Raw genomic sequence first — 1,206 nt, 5'->3', positions numbered from 1 at the left:
AATTTTTTTTGGCCCACCCTAATATGAATATACATACATATATATGTAAGTGTGATGACGCACTAGCCGTTTTGATTTTCGGTTGTCATACACTGCTTTGAAATTTCGAATTATTTTTAGTATACAAATTTCGAGACTTTTTAAAATAAAGCAAAAAAAATTTTTTTTTGGCCCACCCTAATATGAATATACATACATATGTAAGTGTGTTGACACACCAGCTCGGCTGATTTTCGATTGTCCTTCAGTGTCCTGATTTACCGCCTGTCAAGTGGTTAAATGAATGAATGAGTGAATCATACATACACTAAAACATATGACACACCAGCTGAAAACACAAACACACTTACTCAGTGTATGACCACATGCCAATATTCATAATGCCGCACCGATATTTACACATATATAAATTGAAGTGCTAATGTTGGCTTATTTACGACCAATCTCTTATGCGGTCGTATTTGTCACACACACATACATATATACATACATTCTGAGGAATTAGTGGTTCTGCTGTGCCGTTAAACCCCACCTAAGTTTCCATAAAATTAATCTCTTCGCCTTGACAGCTGGTAAATGAAATAATCACCAAGTAATTGACGTATGCGATTCGGTTAATGATGAGTCGGTCTTGTCTTGCCGTTCTACATCTACAAACTTCTACATATACCCCGTACATACTAGTATTGCTTGCAGCATGCCGTTTGACTGCCTAAATGGTGTGCTAATTTATGGCGCTCAAGAGATTTTCTCTTCAAGAACTTGCTTCAAAGCTACTATATATTTGTTGATAAATATCCTTGCTGCTTTGAGAGTGACTTAAGAAAATTATACGAGGATACATATTTGAGAATGAGTAACTGTAAAAGTGCTCTCATCATTACAGTAAATTTTCGATCAAATAAATTAAAGGTCATGACATATGCAAGTCCCACCATACGTGAAGATTACTGTAATTTCTTCTATTACAATCTTGCTTCTGGGTTTTAGCTTCTTTTCGTACACGTTTATTTGGCAGTGGCTTGATTACTTCTCTTTTTTTCTTTGGAGAGCAGGTAAATCAGCAATCTTTTGAAATTTTGATCTAATTCTGAAGCTCGACTGGCCACTGCTTGTGCCTCCTAAGACTCTACTTGTGCTTGGAGCTAAACAAAAAAACAAAACAACAACAAAAAAAAAAAAAAAAAAAAAAAAAAAAAAAAAAAA

Source organism: Bactrocera latifrons, unplaced genomic scaffold, assembly GCF_001853355.1.
Source record: "Bactrocera latifrons isolate USDA-ARS-PBARC rearing strain unplaced genomic scaffold, ASM185335v1 scaffold_115, whole genome shotgun sequence".
Lineage (NCBI taxonomy): Eukaryota > Metazoa > Arthropoda > Insecta > Diptera > Tephritidae > Bactrocera > Bactrocera latifrons.
Note: the sequence above shows the minus strand (reverse complement) of the source record.